This window comes from Carassius gibelio, chromosome B9 (assembly GCF_023724105.1).
Source record: "Carassius gibelio isolate Cgi1373 ecotype wild population from Czech Republic chromosome B9, carGib1.2-hapl.c, whole genome shotgun sequence".
Classification (NCBI taxonomy): domain Eukaryota; kingdom Metazoa; phylum Chordata; class Actinopteri; order Cypriniformes; family Cyprinidae; genus Carassius; species Carassius gibelio.
Window position 1 is genome coordinate 25,047,350 of NC_068404.1, and position 22,575 is coordinate 25,069,924.

At 34.5% G+C, this 22,575-nt stretch overlaps 1 protein-coding gene and 1 long non-coding RNA gene across 4 annotated transcripts in view; one reads left to right on the forward strand and one right to left on the reverse strand.

Moving 5' to 3' along the window:
- The first annotated feature begins 2,088 nt into the window (after positions 1-2,088).
- LOC127965048 (double-stranded RNA-specific editase 1) overlaps positions 2,089-22,575 on the forward strand; it is a 155,442-nt gene continuing 134,955 nt past the window's right edge. For all 3 annotated transcript variants that reach the window (XM_052565592.1, XM_052565591.1, XM_052565593.1), the window contains exon 1: positions 2,089-2,268. The gene's annotated coding sequence lies outside the window, so the exon portion shown is untranslated. The remainder of the gene's footprint in view (positions 2,269-22,575) is intronic.
- LOC127965050 (uncharacterized) lies at positions 15,993-19,787 on the reverse strand. The gene is made up of 5 exons (XR_008155240.1): positions 19,554-19,787; positions 18,472-18,537; positions 18,213-18,385; positions 17,042-17,205; positions 15,993-16,524 (listed from the first exon to the last, which is right to left on the reverse strand). It is a non-coding gene; the product is annotated as an uncharacterized LOC127965050 (long non-coding RNA).

Sequence of the window (22,575 nt, forward strand, 5' to 3'; positions counted from 1 at the left end):
GAGCCTCCATAGGAGAAATAACAACAGGGACTGATGTGCGCTGAGGGCTAGATTTGAAATTCCTTTCATGCTCTTGTCTACATTGACTGAAGAATTCCTGTGTGGTGTGAAACAATCAAAGTTGATCAGAAAAGACTTGATGTTTCATATACAATTTAGATATATATATATATATATATATATATATATATATATATATGTGATACAAGTTGCATCGAGGTTAATGAAGGTTTGGATGTTCACTGTGAATGAACAACATGGGTTATATTTGATGAGGATTTTGAGCACAGGTCTCTAAACGATATTGGTGGTCCAATTGTTCTTGCTTTTCACAAAATCAGTGACCTTAAAGTCTTCCTGTCCAAACTCTCACTGATGCAATCTTGTGCAATATTTTAAATTCCTTCCGATGTCTTTTTGTTTGTCGGACAGAGAGGACAGAGTATGGAAATGTATTCACACAGGCTTTGATAAGGTGAGTTGACGGGTGGACAGGGTTGTGTCTATTATTCACTGATAGGGGAAATCAAATACATTTGCAAAATTAACTACATATTGTGCATTTAATAAAAACTCTCCTTCAACTGTACAATTTCTTAAAGGAACATTGAATAATCATTATTTAGCCCATTCCAAAACTATATGACCTTCTCTTTTACATGGAGACCAAAAGTGTCCATGTAATGAAAGTGAATGACAACTGAGTCTGTCAAGCTCTAAATTACATAATATATTTGGCACCAATGATGTCTGTTTATCATACAGTGCTATCATATGATTGTGATGACTTAAAATAGCACACAAGTTAAATGGAGAAGCTGTATGATACTTTTATAGAGCTTTTTAAAAGCTTGAATGCTGATATTTTAGGACAAGGTCCATAATCCACAGTTCTGTATAGCATCAAGAAAGGACTGGATGAGTCAGAGAAAACTGAAAAACATTACCTACATTCTGACATACTTCAAACCCCTAATTCTTCCCTTCAATATCTAATGATGGGGAAATCAATAAACAGTGCACTCGTAAAAAACATTTCCTCTATTGATTTCTCCCCATTTGTTCTTCCAATTTGGTCTGGACTCAGAGCTCAATGAACTACCTAGTTGCATATTAGTAAAGAGGAGGATAAACAAACACAGATGTAATGCACAGTCTGTGTTGATTAAAAGCAATATTTTTCATTGCATTTCACTTTTTCTTTTGTGTGTGTGTGTGTGTGTGTAAGTTTCCCTCAGCTTTCGTACAGACTATAAACAGGGTTCCCATACTTACAGAAAACCTGGAAAAATCCGGAAATTTATGTAAATGGAACTTGAAAATCGTACAATGTCGTGGTGCGAAAGTCATGATTAAAAATATTTACATATTTATTGCCAGTTCTAGTGTAGAGTGTTTATGCATCACAACATTATTTGGATTAATGTAACATGTTCAGAGATATTCACATATGGTGCAAGCTTCTGCTGCTCTCATTTTCTCTCAAAAATCACTACATACTCCTAAACACAGTCAGATACTAACATAATATTTATGAATTTAGCATAAATGAGTAGATGAATTAAGAGTATGTGATGTTGTGGGTGAAATACTGTATAGAAAGATGAATGAAGACTTTTGCCTCATTTAATAAATAAAGACTAAATCAAACGAATTTTGTGTAAAGAACAATATTAGGATTATGTCTGCTTAATATTAAACTGAAACTGTTAAATTAATGTCAAGTAAAGATATTGAATAGACTATGTTTTTTGCATGTCTCAAGAATCAGAGCACTGGTCACAAAGTGTGGGAACTCAGTATTAAACTAACATAAATATTTTAGTAGACTGCAACCCTGTAATAGCCGCGGCCAAGCGCCAACTGATCATCATCACTCTGTCGTTTACACATATAATTAATTAAACACAACAAATTAGCATTTTTATCTTACAAATGTAATCATCCGTTTTTGTTTACAGCCAATCTGTTTCGCGTTGGTGTCCTCCGCCAATCAAAATCGTCGCTTGGGTTCAGCCTCCTGCCATGACGACGGATAGTGGGCGGTCCCTGTAGTGCTTCAGCCAATCACGACGTGCTTCTTTAACCACGTTGCGCGCTGCAGACTGGCGACCCCGCGAGAGTATTCTAGGCCGCTCGTGTGATCAAACAGAGCCACTCCGTTCCTGGGAACAACATCGAGATTAGAGCTGGGCTCCCAACTTTATTCCAATGGTGGACGGGGTGCTTTGAATCTGTATTGAGGTGCCGATAGCCTCATTCGCGCCAGTGAGTATTGACGTATCTCCACTCTTGTGTTATTTTTAGAAGCGGGATATTTTGCGCGTGTTCCCGCTGTGTTTATGTAACGCAAACAGATTTCCTTTTCTCTATATGTAAGCTTCTCAGAGCCTGACGCAAGTTGTTCGTCTGGTTATTTGACAGGGGTAAAAGCAGAACTGTTCTACAGTAGATGTTAACCCGCCCCCGCTGTTGGTAGGTGCGTTATAATGCGCTTGTAGTGTGAAACTGTAATAATGAACGCGACGCATCGCTGCAGCTCTGATCGGAAGCGGGGCACGCGAGCATGTCATAATGCAGCTCCACAGTCCACAATGGAAACGCGCACTATGGATAGAGAAATAACCGCGTTTAACCAGGCTGTGCGGACTGGAATTGGATGTTTTCAGCCAAATACATTTTTGACTGCAACTTCCAAATATTTCTGTCGTGAAGTGTTCGTGTGATGGGCTAAGTCAGAAATCACCCATTCATTCACGTGTCTAAATTTGGTCAAGTCAAATTGCACCTTGCACCGTATGCATATCCTTTGCATTACAATAATTATGTCATCATCTACCTAGTCATTGTTTGACTTTTTGTTTCTCCAAGGCAACACATGAGTTATCAAAACGTCAAAGCGGCTCTGTGCATTCATTAAAGATGTAAAGGCTTCTACAACATGGTTACACTAATATATTGTGTTATCATATAATGTTGTTTGGCTGTTGTTATTAATATTCAACTTCTTTTCAGTCCATTAGTCATCAAAACGTCAAAGTTGCTCTATGACATTTTTTTTTGAAGATGCAAGGTGACAGCTGTCAAACATGCAAATATTTAAATTAACCACTCTATAAAATATTATTACTATATAAACAGTTAGCGGTGTTATTTTAATATTAAATATTATGATATTTCACCAACATTATAATACTGTATAATTTGAGTTTTATTCGATCAATGGATTTATTTACTATATTTATGAACACACTTTTTATTCCCATCGAGACACTTCAGAGTCCCATTAGGTAGATATTTATTTATTCAAAATTACAACAAAAATAACATTTTGTATAGCTTAATATTACCACAGTGTTGTTTGGCTGCTATTATCATCAACTTTTTGGACGATTAGTCATCAAATTCTTGGTAAACACCACAAGTGTATATCAATGGTGATGGGAGGTGCAGCTTTAGTGTATGAAAACCAGCTCACATGCAGATCTTTTTGTCTTTTAAGTCATTTAAATTTGAATGTGACCACAAGTTATGATTTTTGAGTGGGTGATTTGTTGACTTTGTAATTAATCTGTCCATTTTTACCAGTTCAGTGCATTCAGGCTGACAGTGAGTGCACCTGATATCATAGGTGTGCATTGCTCTATTTTACAGCATGATCAGCCAATCACGTAGATGCTTTGCCTTCTCTTCTGTGACAATTTGCCTGTTTTATGTACTTGCCTAACCTTAAATGTTTGTTGTATTTTTTTCCAACTTTGGTCATGTCTTTTCACTAAGGGCACTAAGTGAATCGCCAAAGACAATATCTCTCATTTATATCAGTAGTGCTTGTAAAGTTCAGAGATCGCAGGAGCCGTTTGTAATTTAAATTGGAACATAAAGTCTACATTAGCTGAACTACTAGTTAGTTTGTACCTAACTTTCCTTTTTTTGGTTGCATGATTTGTTCTTGAGGCAGAATGTATTGGTAGGTCATAAACTCACCATAAAATGATGCATAGTTGCATAATATTATGCTTCCCTTCAATTATCCAATACATCATGAGTATTAGCTGTGTTCTGAAGTGCAGCGAATTTAAGTTTATTATAACTTTTGCTAACTAAAGTGAAATGGAATTATTCATACAAATGCAAAAGTTGAAAGGCAATACTACAAAATCGTGAATAACATTCAGAAACCGTATTGGACATTTAATAAGAATCAATAAATACTTTTGAAGAAATTCTATTATGATTGATTTGATATGATTGAAAATGGAGTGATGCACACGGAGGCCGTGTTTTTATGTCAGATTTGTGTTGAGTAATTAATTTACCTAATGTTCTCTCTCTTAAAATGTAAACTAGTGTAAATGTCAACATCGTCATATATATCTAAAGAATTGAAGTCTATCAAGTAAAACAAGAACCTATTGATGCAATTCAGTTAATCTGTATTTTTTTTCCAGCTGATATTCTGAAGACTCAAAGCTCCTAATAATGACTCCGAATATCATGCAATGTATTCGAATATATTCGAATATTAAACGGTCTGATCATAGACTGTAAAAAATGCACTACACATGGCATTTTAAAAACCAGATATTTTATTTAGAATTCGATTACTGATATTTCACGTCATGTTCGAATGCATATTTGAATATCGAATAAAAAGTGACAGCCCTAATATATATAAGTAGAGAATACAGCTATTTATATCTTAAACAACTTTTTACATAACATGTAAATTACCGCAATAGATAAATAACCGGTGTAGGCTAACTTGCACTGTGGCTACACCAGATGTGAGTGGCACGACAAACTACTATAGAACCCATTACAATAAGTACTAGATGCAAGCGGCATGGCATGGCAAAATAGCCTACTGTAGAACTCATTTTAATCAGTGATGCGGATGCAGGATGCAGCGTGGCACGACACGACAAATCCCTGACAGTAAACTGCTGCCACATTCTATTTATGGTGTGCTGACACAAAGTTCACATTATTTTTTATGGTCGCTTTGTTGTGTCCAGTGTAGACAGCTGTTGAGGTGCGGTGCAACAGTATGGAAGGACCAAACTTCACCACTGAGGTGCTGTCATCAGAAGCCTGTGTTGCCAGATGTTGAGGGGGTTCTTTTGCATTACAGATTTCATGCCCTCATGGACTGTAACATAGTGCTCGATGGCTTAAAAGGAGGGCACGTGCCTGTTTAGAGTGTCTGTAATGAACCAATTTCATGTAGAAGTATAGAAGCCCTATGATTACAATGAGCATTATTAGAAAATTATGGGATTTTTTTTTAAACAATATTCCTCGTACATCTTACACAGAGGTCAAAATGATCGTACAAATACTATAATTATTGTACATTTGGCAACACTGTTACTCACTCAAAAAATATCACATGCAGAAACTAAGAAATGTATTTTTCTATCAAGATATTTATTTTGTTAAGGAAAATGAATGGTCTGGTTTCTACAACTTTCACTTTGGAGAAAAAATCTGGCTTTAAGCTTGAAAGAAATGAAGATTTGGCACTTATCCTGATAATTATCGATATCGACAGATATGAAAGAAATTTGTGATGATTTTTTTTGGCCATATCACCCAGCCCTAGGGTCATGGCATTGTCTACTTGAGCAGTGCATCAGTTAATACGGTTTCGACCAGCTCATTTACGGTTATGTGGAGAGATTCCTGTGCTGCGTATGTATTAGTCAGACTGAGATGAGTTTGTCCACAGGGCACACAAAAAGTGCCAATGAGTATTGGGTGTCTCATTTGATGTCAATTTCAGAGTTGAAGGTTAGGCTTAGCTGCATGTTTATTCTTCTCTGTGGCACTTTGTAACGGCAGATGTGTCAGATTAAATTCCATCTCGAGTCAATTGACTTCAATTTGTTCATTGGGCTAAATAAATATGGAGGATACACACACATGCTGTATATATATATATATATATATATATATATATATATATATATATATATATATATATATATATATATATATATATATATATATATATATATATATATATATATATATATATAATATAAATTTATATATAATATAAATTTATATATATTTTTTTATCCTTCACTTCGATCTTTTGGTTTATTTATTTTAGTTCTCAATTTTAAACCAATAATTCATCATTCAATCAAACATATTTTGAGTAAATTGAAAATGTTTAATGACTGAACTAAAAATTTATTATCTTCAATCTAGTCGAAAATATAAATCAATATTTGTTAAAAAATACTTACATTTTATTATGTGCATATCATAAAATGATTTAAATATTTATATAATTTTTAGTTCTTAGTTGTTTTTTTTTTTTTGTATTCTGTTATTTGTTTCATTATTTTGAATAAAGTATTAATATTTTCATACATCCAAAATGAAATGTGGAAAATTCTCGAACTGTAGCACTTCATTTGCATAAAATCGGATCAATTGACCAAGCCGTAGGGCCGGACACACATTTATGTCCAGAACACCAGGTAAAAGTGGATTGTGCATAAGTTTCCTTTAAGTCTCTGTGATATTCATGATGTTGCTTATTCATCACCAATATTTATTTATTTATTTATGTTTATGTCGCCCAGCCATGTGTGCAAGTACCCTATATTCTGGACTATTCCTGTTGTATATCTTGGACAGTTAGTCAGTTGGAAACTAACAGCACTAATTTCTAGTTCGTCCAGAGGGAAGACTGAATAATGAGCATCAGCAGCAGGAAAAACAGTAAGTTATTGTATGGTATGATGCACATAAATAATGGGGCTTTGTGTGTCACAGTATGAAAACCGCAGCCCTATTCATGTCCTTACTCTAACCCAGTCTTGAGCCATGTGTTCATAATATCTGCATAATTAATACTCCAAATAAATAAGGATATTTCAAGTGGTGAATCTGGAGGAGGAGTCAAACCACAATGGAGTTTAGCTGAAATCTGAAGAAAAGGGCTACACTGATTTAAGCCTGTGTTTGTGATATATTATTAATATAACTTAACTGCATCTGGACTTGTTAAATTTCTGAAATGGATCTCGAAATATACTGATAAAGATATCTTATGTGGTTCTGTTTGTTGTGATTTCCATATTGAGGTGTTCAAGAAGTTGATCTGTTGACATGGATATTGCTTCTAAGATATTGACATAAGATATGGTTTTATGAATTTGATTTGGTCAAACATCAGCAATTAGTGGTACCAACTTAGCAATTAGTGTGAATTGATTAGTTTATCTAAGCTTTTGAAAAATATTTACTTTTTCATATTTTGAGAGGTTGTGCTTTAAATCTCCCTTGTTAAGAATCCAATGGCATTTTTTAAAACTAGTTTGACAAAAGGAAAAAGAAAACAAATTGGACAATTATAATTTTTTCTTAAAGTTTGTATTTTTTTTATTACACTTAACTAACACATTTAACCCTTTTATTTTCATTTATGGACATTTACATAAGTCTTTGTAAGTTTTGAAAGTCAGTTATTGACTTTTTTTTTTTTTTTTGCAGTGGCACTGCTGTTCTCCATAACAAATTACCAAAATTTCCATCCCTATTATTTATATTTAATACTACTTAATACAATTTCACATTCTTAAATAGTAAAACCTTTTTGTTTCTCTTTGGGTTGATTTTGACTGAACACCAAAGCCTTTAAATGACCAAACAGGTCTTAAAATCAGCCTAACTTGGTGTTTTCTTTTCTTTTTTTCTCTCTTCTTTTGCTTTGTTCTGTGTTAATATTTGGAAAGCGTGACTCAAAGATGTGTTAAAGCTGTGAGTAAAGTTTTAAGAGTAGATTTATTGGACTGGAAGTATTGGCCCTTCGGTCAGAGGCGGGGGGGGGGGGGGGGGGGTTTGGTGCTTCTTTAGAATGACTAATTGGGCAGCAGCATGGCCAATGGAAATGGAGGAGCGGGATGTAGGGTTTTGGTCATGGGCCTGGTGATAAAACCGAGGCTAACATGGCTGGGACATCCTGAAAGCTTTCCAGAGGGCACATCTTTGCTGCCTCATCTCCTCGTCACAAAGCCTGAGTGGTGCAGAACCTGCAGGTTTGCAGCAATTACTCGTGCTGAATAAGTTTGTATGCTCGAACCACGGTTGCATAATTCCTTTTTAGAGCAAGAACAAGGCCTTAAGAAAGTACACCAATCGCATCAGCTGCACATAGAAGGGCTGGGGACGGCCAGCATGCATTTTATAACCCATTTCATAACTTCTTACACAAAAGGAGTCAATCATTAGTGAAGAGGGGGAAATGGCATCCCACATAGTGTATAACAATGTCTGAATCTGTGAAGCATGTCAGATGATGTCTCAGAGCCCTGTTGCGGGATGTTACCATTGCTCAAAGGTCGCCCTTGTACTGCACAGATGTTTGACCACAAGCACAACACACACCTTAAAGGAGGCATTTTCCAGCATGGTTGTGCATCATCCAGATTTATGATGCAGAGTCACTGAAAGTCTAAATGCGTGCTCCAGCTGGTTCCAAACGCTTTCCACCAGTGCTGCAGCTTCCAGCCAGCCTACATGAATAGATAAAAGTTAAAGTGATGGAATAATTTTGTATTTTAGATGACATATATATATATATATATATATATATATATATATATATATATATATATATATATATATATATATATATATATATATATATATTAGTTTTTTTTTTTTCACTATCTATCGATCTATTGATTGATCTCTCTTTGATCTATCCTGTTATTTTTTTTTCAAAATTTCTGCAAAATATCTGCATTTATTTATTATTATTATTATTATTATTATTATTATTATGTCTAGCAGTTATGACCCAATATTGCATTATTATTTATGTTATAATATTATTAGTATACTTAAAATATTTTTTTATTAATTTTTTTATTATTATGGAAAAACTTTGTATTATTATTAATAATGCTTTTTTAGCTGCTTAACAATTAGGCTTAAAATGCTAAAATTAAATAAAAATATTATTTATTGCTTGTATTGTGCAAAATAACTTTTAATATTAATAACATTACTATTATTATTATCATTATTAATGCTTTTGTTTAATGCAGTGTTTTTAGTTGTCTAACCATTAGACTTAAAATGCTAAAATGAAATACAAATATTATTTATTGCTTGTATTATGCAAAATAACTGTTAATATTAGTAGCATTAAAATTAGTATATGTATCCAAATTTGCTACCAAGTTTAGTTAAGTTAATATCTAAATTAAATAATAATATAAATTATTATTATTATTATTAAGTGTATCCAAAGTTGTTTTGCAGTCTTTTATTGCACAGTACTGTAATGTTGTTGGCCGCTGTTGCAATATTATGAGTAGTTCAATAGACATTTTTGCCGTCCGTCATAAGCACAGTCATGTGTCTTGGCTTGCATTTTATTTTGCCAAACATTTATTTCTTAGTTCTCATTCATTCATCTTTTCACCTTTGTTTAAAGCTTGTGATTTGGTTTTTCTCATTGCATCATGTGCTTTTGTATTGATCTCAGTTTTTTCATTTGTAGTAAGACAAGTGAAGCAGTTTGCTTGAATTTAATGGTGCATTTTCCTGCAAAACTGAATCATGTAAGTGCAACGCCCCCCAACAGTGTTTTTAAGACGTTTTTTTTCTTCTTCTGAATCATTAAGGGATGCAGTTAAATGCAGCAAAACACAACCAGCGAAATGAGGTCTTGCCCTACAATTAAATGACACAAGTTAGCAGTAAGCAGCAGTGATGAATGTACCTGGACATCAGGAGAACAGTCCGCTTGTATGGAGGCACCCAAGAGTGATTAAAGATACTCTCTTCAGCTTTGATATGGTTTCTCTGATCCTACACAAAGTGGTTTGTTTGATTGGTGTGTGTTCGAGGCAGAATTTAAGATCGGGGCCTCAGACACTATGAGTCATAGCCTAATGCTAAGATGCAATTGCCAGACCTTTAGCAGTTGAGCTTGATTATCATCACTTTGACTGCAGGTTTGATCTTCAGGATTTCTGAAACCTGGCTATTGCGTGATCGGTGGGCTTTTGAGAGAAGCTGTGTGAGTGCTTCCTCAACTATCGCTGGTGAAAGCTTCTGTCAGTGCCGTGTGATTCACAATAATTCAGCCCTTTTGTTTTCAGTGCAGTGAAATAACAACAGAGGACAAGCACATATCTGCAAGTCATATGTGTTCTGTTGCTTTCTCAAGAAGTCATGATCGAGAAAGACTTGTATCTTAGATGGAATGAAAGATCCATGAATAATACACATGGGTTTAAGTGCCTCTGGGAGAAACAACTGTCTTGTTTTTTGGTAGCTTAGCACTGGTTTTCTGTGTAAATGGAGTGCCTTGGTGGATACACAGTGTTTACTGTGGACGAATAAAGTCTGTGTAATGTGGGGTTCCTTAAACTGCTAAAGAAAATAGTTTATTGTACATGTTATTTAGGCTAACGTCGTCAAGCTGATTACTGAAGAAAAAGTGTATTTTGCAGTTCAGTTTTGCTGAATGGAAACAGCAGATAGGTCTGAATCCAGGTTTGTAGAAAGATGTTTTTTTCCCTCTAGTTATTGTACAATTCATGAGCAAAGTACTATGAGCTCAGGGCTTGAATTTTCGGTGTGGGATTGCAGAATTGCGCATAATTCTAATCATTCACGCAGTTTCCATGCTTGTAAGGTGGGAAATTCAAGCAGATTTTAAATCGTGAAAGATGCTCTGGACAGATGATGAAATAGAAACGGTCAAATACATACCAAATTATGTCAAAATGAGTATTCACGTAAACGCAGTCGATTTATGCTAAACATGGTCGGTATATAGGCCTAGGCTATTAAGTGAATGTAAACCACTGAGAAACAAATCTTATGTGTAACAGTATATGTTAGATCCATGCATGAGGTCTTAAAGAGACAGCAACCTAAATAAACCTGCTGTTTATTTATACATTGAAGACTAACCGGTGTTATTGTTAAAGTTGAATAAATTATTCAGTTTCTGTGGTATTTTTGTACCTGAATATTACTGTTATGCCTACCTGAAAAAACTAATAACACAACTAAAATTAATGTGCTGCTTTTTTTTTCTTTTCTTTTTTTGCGATTTGCTTTTTTTTTATTTGTGTTTTTTAGTTAAAATAAATTTTAAATTTGAGTTTAAAATCAAACTTCAAAGTATCCTCCTCATAATATAAATATGAATCAGCATTATAAATTGTAAAACACATATACACTGCATGCCTAAATAATTTTAGATTAGATGATTGTTGTTTAAAAATAAACATATTAAAAAATCCCCCCAGAAGAGTCACCAAAAGGGGGAATTCTCCCCCATTTAATCTAATATTGTGTTTTGCACCATTGTTTTGGCAAAGCATCTTTTAAAATGAATTAAAATCGAAAGCACAACACAACTGACTGCATTTATCAAATTGCAAAAGGTGGAGTTTTAATTTAATAAATATGTAGTCTATAGCACTGCGTGTTTCAAAGCAAAGTGCTTTTTTTTTTTTTTTTTTTTTTTTTTCTTCTTCAATCAGCTCATGATCCAGTGTTTTTGGCATATCAGTTCACAGGAAACTCCTCCTCTGCACGTGTTGAGTTTAACATGCATTTGGGAACACAACGGGGGCCAGTTACACATTATATTCACATTTGCATAATTTCCAACATTTATTGTGGACAGATGTTTACAGTATTTCACTAACGTAGTGTAGTTTGAGATACAGTATAACAACTGAAAAGAGGTTTGAGTCCACTATAAAATGTGGGTACACAACGTTTTAACTTCAGTTTTTACACTGACAGTGAGTTGGAGCTTTTAACTTTTTATTTTTTTTAAACTAGAGATTAACTGATTGCAATTTTTTTTGTCTGATTCCGATTTTTATACACAGTACAGACCAAAAGTTTGGAAACATTACTATTTTTAATGTTTTTGAAAGAAGTTTTTCTGCTCATCAAGCATGCTTAATTTTTATTTTTTATTGATGCAGCATTCTTTTGTGGCCTGATCTCGATTAGCCTTTCAAATGGTTTGTTTGCTTTGCTTCTTGTCACTAATTTATGAATAAAAGAGACCCTCATTCAACGCACCGGCACACCGATATTTACTGCCTTTCTCTATCCTGCCCTGCTTTTTCCGCTAGTGTTCTGTGGCACATGAGGCTAAACCGAGCATCGGGGTGTTTTTTTGCCACTCAATGATTGGCCGATGGTGGATTCCCTGGGAGCCATTGTTCCGTTGGAGGCAGCGAGGCCATCTGCTCTTTACTCGGCATCTTTGCACAATCTGCCTCGCTGTGTCTGTCCGTTGTCCGTCTCCCACCGCTGTATCAGATGCTCATGGAAACTTCACGTGCTCCTCTGGCTTGCAGTGAAGGTTGTGTCATAGCGTGCCTGACTGTTGTCGGATTTTATTTGTCTTAGAAACTGCATGACGTAGTCACAGGGGATTACAGATGTACTGTACTTTCTTGCGCATATGCATAACTGCAGTAGTGATGCAGCTATTATTGCCTGTAGGTACATGATGGGGCGTTGCTTTGCTAAATGATGGGAGAAATTGTTTGTTTTATTCACAAACAATCCAGCGCAGCGTAACGCAGCACTTGCTCAGATATTCTTGGCTTTCGGCCTGTGTTGTGACTATGAAAGAGAGCGCTGTAGACATCACCCCAATTATGTGGGTCGGGGGATTGGCTTTCAGGAATTAATTTAATGAATAATTGATCACAGTCGCCTTCATGTGGATGCTGACGATCATGCTCACCTGAGGCTGTGGAATGTTTTGTTTTATGATGTTGCTGAACTGAAAAGGCTGTTATACAACTTTAATTTTTAAACAAGAGGGTTATATGCAGGCGTAAATCATGAATATAGGCTCAGTCATTTAAGAGCAAGCTGGAATGTATGTGGAAACCGCAAATTGCGATGAAATCTTAAAGGAATAGTTCACCCTAAAAAATACAAATGGTCATTAACTCAAGTGTGTCTTGCCAAATGTAATGTGCTCATTGTTGTTATTGTGAAGTCTTTTGAATCCAAACAGTATGTTTAGCTGAAAAACAGACTCCAATTTAAATGATTATTCACTAATGTAAAATCTAGTTCTCTGTCATTTTCCTGAGATAAATAATGTCTAATTCATGAAGGAGTTGTTTTTTTCAGGTCAATCTTTTCAATGAATCAGTCAATTCACTTGGTGGTCACTGTACAAAAATATTAACTGGTTTTAATATTTTATTTACAAATAAATATTGCAGCTTTTTTCGTGAACTCTCATGCCAAGTAGAGATATATATATATATATATATATATATATATTAGGGGTGTAACGGTACACAAAAATCAGGGTTTGGTACGTACCTCGGTTTTAAAGTCACGGTTCATTTTCGGTACAGTAAGGGAAAGAAATGCAAACATTAAACTGCAGGTTGTTTATTACTATACACGTTAAAAAAAAAATACTTTTTAATAAAATATATATAAAATAAAAAAAGAATAAGAAATAAAATACTGCTGCAAAGTTCTCCACTAAATCAAACCAATTTCATATAATAAAATATATTGAAAAATATAAATAAATAACTATGATTACAGTGCAGCATTACCAATCCCAGCCTGCTTCACCAGAACCGTACCGTGCCTGCTGCTGTAGGTGACAGGGAGACCGCCGACAGACCAGGCTCTTGTCTTCATGACAATAATATCTATACTTCATGTTGAGCATAAATATAAAGCCTACTGATAAAGGACACCGTCAACAGTATTGACGGCAAAATAGACTATGTTTGACAGGTGCAATATTTGAAAATCGATAATTATTCATTTATTTTTTAAATTACATTTATATCTGAATTTGTCAACCTATAGACTTTCAAACATCAAAGTGTCATGAATTAATATGTATTTGTGTACAAAATGACATATAAACATTTTCCTATTCTATTTTGCCGGGAAACGCTTCCAACACGCTTGCGTGTCACCTGAAAAATAGGAGTCGGTTCTGTTTCTAGCATGCATTAGTTTTCTGCACGGCTCGAGCCACGCCTGAGATGCACGTCTCAATGCAGGCAGTCTGCAAGCTCTAACCTGTTAACATGGGAGCCGAATTAAAAACGGACACGACACGCAGCTGAGACGCTTGCGCCACGCATCCAGTGTGTCGCTGGCATTAGAATCAGTATTAAGTATTTAGTATACGTACTAACTGTATACTAAATGAAAGCAATATATTTGGTAACATTGATATGGAATATTTTTAATGACATTTAAGAGTTTTTTTTTTTTTTTCACTTACCAGTAATAATGGAAAAAACACTTTTAAAAGTGTCTTTTTAGCTATGTTAACACATGAACAACCAGACAGCAATTATAAAACCTGTACACTTACAAATTTGGAAATTAATAATGAGGACTTTTGACCAATTTATTGAATTTATGGAAGTCATTATTGTATGAATCTGACTACACTGGTCGTGCTGTATGATTGTTGGCTTCACAATATAATATGCAGTTCACACAAAACGTTTTTTTTTTTTTTTTAGTTAAAAGCTGGATTTTTAGCATCATTACTCCAGTCTTCACATGATTACAAACTGTAAAATTTCACATGATCCTTCAGATATCATGATCAAAAAACATTTCTTAATATACATTTTGAAAAGAGAATTTTCAAGTTCAAAGGAACAGCATTTATTTGAAATAGAATTATTTTGAAACATTCTAGATGTTCAACTGTCGCTCTTGAGCAGTTCAATGTGTCCTTGCTGAATAAAAGTATTCATTTCATACTAACTCCAAACTTTTAGTGTAGTCTCTTATTTTGCAGTGATCAGTTTCTCATCACATTTAATTGAGATTGTGAACTCTCTAAGCTCTCGATTCCCAGCCCTAGTTAGCAGAGTCCTCAAACGAACTGTCATCCTCTTACTCTTTATTTCTGTCATGACTGCTCACAGCTCTTTTGTGTGTGTGTGTGTGTGTTTGATGGATGAGTCAGTACCCCCACCGTTCCTCTCTCTGTTCCCCTTCCTCTGCTTGATCTCTACTTCAGGGCAGAGGTTGATGACGGCCTGAAATCATTTGAAACTGATTTTATTTTTTGAAGCGATCGTCTCAATTATAAAACTACAACAAGGAGTTGAGGTAAATTACAGTTATGTTTCCCTCGTCTCTGGATTGTGAGGATATATGGACTTCCATTCCTATAGTTACCTCACTCCTTTATGCTGTAGAGAAGACGGGTGGACCTGGAATCGATTGATGGAAAAAAAATAATGAAATGGCTGGAAAATATAGATTATTAACTGCCCTCCTGACAGGTTTTAGGGTGGCGGATTTTTGGTGGGGTGTTTTTAACACAACGTTCTCTTGCTGGGAACATTTTAATGTGACCCAGTTTTTCTCTGTATGACGCAGCGGTTGGTGCATATGAGGCAGTGTGAGGAGGAGATGGACCACTTGTTGAAAAATGAATAGGAAAAATCACAGTTATCAATAAATGGTATCTGTAGGAATTAAAGCCCCACTTTTTAGTTAAACAGACAAAGGTGTTTTTGATGAGGGTGTAGTTTGTGTTTTTTACACTAAATGTGTGCAGTAGCTGCACTGTTAGACTTTTCAAGGGTTTTTTACAGTAACTTACTGGCAACACTGTTGCCAGTAAGTTACTGTATTTGAGATTTACAGTACAAGAACCGCATTTTAGTTTTACAGTAACTACATGTTACTGTAATCATGTTTTACAGTAACTACATGTTACTGTAATCATATAATACAGTATTATTACCATTACTGTAAAAAAAACTTGGTTAACAGTACATTAATCCTAATCCATCATTAATTCTTACTAAATTAAAATTACACTTTTATAATTTTTATCCTACACAAGTCCTGACATTTAGTCCAAAAAGACACAATTATTATGAAACATGAAATTCTTTATTTAAAGCATTGCAAATACTTAAACTTGAAAAATGTAAATGTGTGAAACTTCACTTTAAAACTTTCTCAATTCATATCTTATTTTGAAAAAAATAAAATAAATATAGAGAGCATGAATTTACATGTATAAAAGCAATTAGAGTGCATTCAATGGCAAAAACACTGCAGAAAATTGTTTTTAAAACAAAGTATCTGGACTATGCATAAAGAACTGTCGTTAAAGATACAATGCTGGGACAGTGCAACAATTTTTTGTCCTTTGTCTGTATACTGGATGTAACATTTAAATCCATTAACAAGGAATAAATTAAAGAATTGACAAAATAACATATTATTGAATGTGCATTAAAGTATTAAATTCATAGGAAAATACATGAGAAATACGTCACTTAAGAATACTGTAAATTTGTTGTAAAATACTCATATACATGACTAAAACCTAAATGTCCAAAGCCAATAAATTGTGAAAGTAGATAAGTACTCAAGTTTTTCATCTTCTTTGGAAGTCAATAAACCTGGCACATTTGATGACTTGAAACAACCAGGAATATTCTTCATTATGGCAGGAATCTGTCAGAAGTCCCTCTAGGTAAGAATGACAAAGTTAGTCATAAAATGTGCACATTTACACAGAATGTAAATTTTAAAAATGAATCCTATTACATTTCATCATATGACAGTATTTTATACACTTGGTTAACACTTTGAGGTAAACTAACAAAACAAATGCTGTTTAATCCAGTCCTGCAATGCCATCATGAAGATTGTTGAAACTATTTTAGGGAGGTGGTGATTCAATGCTATGAATATTTTGAAGAATGTTCTTTGTAGTGATGCTGAACCTGATTCCATATTACAGAGAGGTGTTTCGGTTATTTAGCTTAACAGAATAGATAATTAAATAGAAAACTGTCAGTACATAATAGAAGCAGCACAAACTACATCCTCCAAAATCATCATATTACTGAATCACCTCAATTCAATTTAATCAAAAACAACATTGTAACCATTATTGCAGGATGAATTAAAAGTAAACTGCATTAGTATCCTCAAATTGAAAAGTGTCTGTATACAGTAGATGTCCTGTTAAGAAGCATCTCACCTAGTCCGAGTTTCTCCACTCAAACTCCATTAGGTGGCGAAGAAAGGATGACACTGTTGTTTATTACTGTTGTCTTTCTCTTCACAACTTCCCCTGTCTTCCGACTCACTCCGGTTTTGGCGGTGCATTTTGTTCCCTCCTCTGGGTTTATCCTCAAGAAAAACCTTTAAGTAAGAAACAATGAATGTAAGACAAAAAAACATCTAATTCTTAATATAAATAAAATTTAAAGGAAAATTAATTTTACTATACAATTGAAGTACAAAAGAATCTTAAAAACAGGCTTAAATATTTTTTGAGTCTGTGTGCTGTATTTCTTAAGCCTTAAAACTTGAGGGCTACTAAATGATGACTGAATTTTCATTTTTATTGAGTGAACTGCCTTTTCTAGGTAAATGCAGGAAGTAAAGCAGGACAAATGAGTAGTTCTACAGTATCAATACAGCTACTACCAATAACTTACATGTAAAAAAGAATAACTAATCAGTACATAATTTTAAATGTAGGACTGGGATATTTTTATTAGGTAATCAATAATTACTGAATGAGATTGGCCTCATTAAATACTAATAATTATGAAATACCTTTCTACTAAGTTAATTACTAATCACAACATTAACCTTTGTCTGAGACAAAACCACTGGTCCATATTCAGTGTAAAAAGAAAAGAAAAGTGATAACGTCTAAGACACAGGTTAAGGTTGTGATTAGTAATTAACTTAGTAAAAAGGTATTTCATAATTATTAGTATTTAATGAGGCCAATCTCATTCAGTAATTATTGATTACCTAATAAAAAATATCCCAGTCCTACTTTACTATTACTTACTGGTTAGTAAATCTTGTTTCCATATTAGTTATTAATCCTGCATAGTTACGTAAAATGACAGGCCATCATTCTAAAGTGTTTTCATAAATTATATTTATCTGCCAAAACAATCCAAAAATGTTGTTTGTCCAGGACTTAAATTTCTCAAGATAATTTTATCTTCTGGAATTTTTTATTTTGTAGTTTATTTTGGCAGATGAAATATAATGATACCTGGCTAGTTACAGCTACAAGAAAGTAAAAACATATATAATTTTGTGAATTAGTTAAACAGACAACTAAACATGTTAAACTTTGAATTAACAGAACAAAACGAAGTGTGGAGAAATGAAGATGTACTTACTGTTTTATGAGTTCCAGTGTTGCACAGGCAGTCTCCTGGTATTCAATGTTTAAAACGTAGAAGAAGATGAAGAATACAGAAAGGCATCTGCACATCCCAGGTGCTCATCCAAAACATAGGCCACCTTTCCCTCAATCCTTACCATCCACTTTGTGGAAGAGAGAAATTGTTCCCTAAAAAAAAAAAAAAAAAAATTACAAATGTTTAAAAGGCAAACACTCATTGAAGTACACTAACATTGCTCAAAACCTTCTCTTACCAAGCATTATGAGTCTTGGTGTGGCTGGAAGGCTCATGTCTTTCTCGATGGATGCCTTTGTTGTAGCTGTTTTTAAAACACAAAAATACCTATTATTACTACATGTTTAAAATGCAGCTTAAAAATAACATTTCATGTATTTCACAATAGACTAGGCTTAATTCGTCTTAAATGAAAGATTAACTTTGCTCGGAAAAAAAAAACATCTGGTTTTTAATCCTAATTCAATACACTCGTCTTTTCTATTTTTTTTAAACGTTAAGTTTACCTCAGTTTTTTAGCCCCAATGCTGAAAAGAAACCGTTAACGGAATCCAGAACCGTGAGGTCTGGCCTCTGCACTGCGCTGTTAGTTCCTAATCAAATTCTTAAAGCACACTGTCGACCCAAATGTCAAAAATGAGGAAAAATATAAAAACACCGTTTAAATGAAAAAAAAAAACCCGATGCTATTACTGTTAGAGGCCAACGTTATTTACTAACTAACTTCGTCTTAATGTAACGTTAAGCTTAACTGTGCTCAATAAAAATGCTTTTAATCGGTAATTCAATAAACCCACAAAGTCTTTTTTTAAATAAAACGTTAGGTTTACCTCAGTTTTTAGCCCCAATGCTGACAAGAAACCGTTAAAGTCTCCAGAACCGTGAGCTCTGGCCTCGAGCAAAACTTGCGACTGCACTCACTGCTAGTTCCTAATCTAATTCGTAAAGCACCCAGTCGACCCAGATGTCAAAAAATGACAAAAAACGAGTTTAAATAAAATAAAATATATATATATATATATAAACTATGCCATTTCGCAACTGTGTTAGGCCAACGTCAATTTACTAACTCCGTTTTAATAAGCTGCTATTCTCGATTAAAAAAATCATGATTTTAATCAACTTCCCTGCTAAAACACGACGTAACGTTAACTGTTCCGTGTTGTTAGCGGGGTTAATTCAATAAATTAAACTCACAACGTTTTTTTTATATAAAAAACGTTAAGTTTACCTCATTTTTAGTGCCAATGCTGACAAATGTTAACCTATAAAATTGGGGTGCGGACAACCGCGGGCACACGCAGTGACACACATATTTACCTTGCTTGTTTGCTGTTCTTCCTCTTCCTTACTCACGGGGGTGAAAAAATCTTCGCAAGGTGTCTGTCCTTGGACGCAGCTCTTATTATGTTCTCCGGCATCGTCAGCTGATCACTCTCCTCGGGCAAAACTTCAACCCTGCACTTGATGGTTCCTAATCTTAATAGTAAAGCAAATCCTGAGATCCAAATAGCGCCAAATAGTCCGTTGTGGTAAATACAGTATTATACTTTATTTTAAAAAATACAGCAAATCACTGTATTTGGTGTTTAATGTCACAGAAAATTCCCATGATGCAAAGGGAATTACAGTTATGAACTGTAAAGAGAATTTACAGTATTATACTGGTTGATATATGGTAAATAACTGTAGAAATTACAGAAAAGTCTAACAGTGTGGATTGGCCTGAACTGTAATTTGAGTGGTGATTTGAGCAAAAAAAATTATAAAATGTGATGTTGATCAAGGGATTACTTGCATCAATTAAATAATTGTATTGCTAATTTAAAATGTACATCTTGATAGCAGTGTATTTTAAAGTTATGGGTAATGAAAGGTTCATATTTTGGTTTTGGAAGTCCCCAACAACAGGTTGACATACATGCAAGGTAAAAAAACTAGGGATGCACGATCATGATTTTTCATGGCCGATACCGATTTTTTTTTTTTTTTACAAGCAAACTGGCCGATACCGATTTCCGATTTTTAAAACAATCTTTAAACAACAAACAAGAAAGAAGGAAAGTGTGTATAAACAAGATGTTTATTTGGTATTTAATAGGACAAACTGGCTTTTGGCCATTGTAAACAATAACTGTAACCATCTGAAATTAACGTCAGTATCTGCACAGTAGCCTACATTTAATACAAACATAGATGGTATAGACATCAGCATTTAGCTTTTGTTTTTTAATTGAGTTGAAACTACATAGGCTGAAACTACAACAGGCTTAAATGAAAAAAATAAACCGTAACCATGTGAAATTAAAGGCAATAATTGCATAGTTCTACAATCCAAACAACACAATCAACACTCATTCAATAAGGTTTCTTTATCAGCATTCAGTATTTTAGTTTTTAATATTTGGTTAAAAAAAGGCAGTATTCCAGTGTGTCTTTACCAGTGTGACTAAATAAAATTATGCTATATAAATATATTATTCCAAATTGTTAAAATCAAATAATGTTGGTGCGAATAAAACGGATGCTAAGTGTTTCGTTCATCAAATAATAATAATAAACTTGGGTAAAAGTACTCCTTATACTCCTAAATACTCCTTAACCCTGGTAAAATGAGTATAATACATGGCCTTCAATGACTTACTGCTGCAAGACACAATTGCTACCATTTTTCCCACCCAAACAGCTTTGGATCCCATTGATTTTATAGTACGGACAAACAAATTTTTCATTTTTCAATATTCCATAAAAAGTTATGTTTATTATATAATTGGAACAATTATTCTGCCATGCATTATTCATTAGCCTTGCATGACACCATTTATTATTGTAAAGACTTTGTTGTACATATAGAATGTCGTTAGTCGTGGCTTTTTGATCACATTTTGACTGAAGTAAAATCTGCAAAGGGGTAGTGCATATGATTGAATGAAAGTCTTATGTCTAACAAAAAAGAAAAACATCAGTCTGTGCTCAGTGTTGCAGTATGAACTAGTTTAACATCCAAGCAAATGAATTCCTTTTAAGGAAGTCTCTTTCCTCCTCCATGTATTCCGGAGTGACTCGAGGTGCAGAATATCTTCGATTACAGGTTGCATCATGTGTTTTGGGGGAAAGGAAACTAATTCCGCCTTTGCTTAGCTTGAAATGCCACTCTTTTGTGCTCAGCAAAGCTCTTGTGTTTTGACCGTCCTGTTTGTCATCAGGGTCACATTTCATTGAGTGCACTCAGATTTTGAACGCGGCTCGGTAATGAAACCGGAATATCAAAACAATGTCAAGTGCAATGAGGTGCACTGTGGACAAGCAGACGGTTCTTGTTTATTTTGCAGTCGTCATCTGCTTTGCTGAGATTGTTTATTTCTGGCATTTATTTTCCTTATCTCTTTGAGTTTTGTCAGCATGTTTTTGCTCTCTCCCTCTCTGAGTGTCTCTAGAGGTGCACTCAGCAGGGTGAGAGTGATGCAGCAGTGTTTTCTAGTTCATGTCAATCACTGCCAAGTGTTCAGCTTTTTCTGTATATTTTTAATGCACTTGCGGCTTTAATAAAATAGTGATTCAAGAGAAGCTATCCGTTAGGGGTTTTCCAACAGACATGAGATATTCTGTTGCCTTTGACCATGGTGTAATCACTGTAGTGCATTACATTCTTTCTTGGATTACTGCTTTTATGCAATTGCGGTGCAAGTGGTTGCTTTTAATATGTGCAGTGCCGATTTTTTTTTTTTTTTTTTTTTATAGCAAAATTCAGCCACTAGTATTCGAGTATACAATATTCCGTTTCTTGTGATAGTGATTTGTTCAAAAAATTCTTCCACATTTTTAAAAAAAAATACATAAAAGGGGAAAAAAAAGTTTAAACTCTCTCACTATATATATATATTAGGTTGCTTCGTATATCTGTAAGTACATGCTACACTTCTTCTGCCTCTGTCTGTGTCTCTCTCCATCTCTTCCTGTCTGCTGTCTCACAGACTCTCAGTATCTGAGTGACAGCTTCCACCGGGAGCACTCCAGCCATGGAGACTTGTTTCCTCTCCTTTCTTAGCAATGCTGACAGGCTGTCCGTGACACATTGGGGATACAAGGACTTTGACAAAAATGTGGTATTTGTTGTCCCAGTCCTTTTGGATAGAGCTGTTGTGGCTAAAATAAGAAGGTCGTGACTCGTGTCGTCTGTTTGCACTTTCCACTGATCACTTACCCCTTCATTTGTTAATAATGGAGAGTTTTGTTTTCTGTTACACGGTTTCCATGGCACGTTTTACTTGAGCTCGTCAATGTAAGGACCATGTACAATGCTCTGAATTCATGTGGAATTGAGGTGAACCGCATTGAAACT